We start from the raw sequence: 857 nt of genomic DNA, 5'->3' as shown, positions 1-857 counted from the left end.
GTATGTATGTGTGTGTGATTGTAAGAGCGTGTAAATCTATTTCTCGTATATTTAAATAAAAACTGTTAAACTTACCTTTGCATTTCATTTCTGTAGCAATATCATTCCATAACGCAGCAATTACATCACGATTACGGTGCACAGGATCACTAGGATCATAAATAGCACGTCGTTCTTGCACTAAACTGATGAGGAGTTCCACTTGCATGATGCTTCCCGGTCGGCTGATTCGCCTTGACTGATGCAAAAAATGGGACCGCGCGCACCAGTGATTCTGAATCGCCATGATTTGAATGGACTCGATTCGCTCGGTGTAAACGATTCCATTGAATTTAACGTGGTGAATCTAGACGAATCGTGAATTGGGATGATTCTCCATGAATTGAATCAAGTCGAATCACTTGGTGTAAACGCAGCCTATCTGTTTCCCTTTTCCTACCCTATCTGGACGTGGTACAAACATTCTCTTCCGTAAATGACTTTGGGCGCATCTGAATCCTCATCTTCTTCCGTTCTTCCTCCCACACTCTCCTCGAGGCTTCCTTCTCCACATCCTTCGCTCCTTTTCCTGCTCCTTCAGGTCCTCCTGTGTGTCACCTTCAACTTTATCCTCCTACTCTATCTCTGCCGTCTTCCTATCCTTCTATATGCCACTGGATTATCCATTATTTTTCATTTGTCTTTTGTATAAAAAATCTTCCCTTACCTTTTCTTTATCCATTTTTTATCTTCCTCTCTTATCTTTCCCTTTTTAAAAACACCTTTCGTCTTTTTCTTATCTCTCCTATTACTCCTTTTTCAACATTAAAAAAAAATCGTCTTCATGTCAGGAACAGAAAAAAATTAAAGCTTTATAT

This window comes from Penaeus monodon, chromosome 34 (assembly GCF_015228065.2).
Source record: "Penaeus monodon isolate SGIC_2016 chromosome 34, NSTDA_Pmon_1, whole genome shotgun sequence".
In the NCBI taxonomy this organism is placed as follows: domain Eukaryota; kingdom Metazoa; phylum Arthropoda; class Malacostraca; order Decapoda; family Penaeidae; genus Penaeus; species Penaeus monodon.
The sequence above is the reverse complement of the archived record's forward strand: the minus strand, read 5'-3'. Positions refer to the sequence as shown.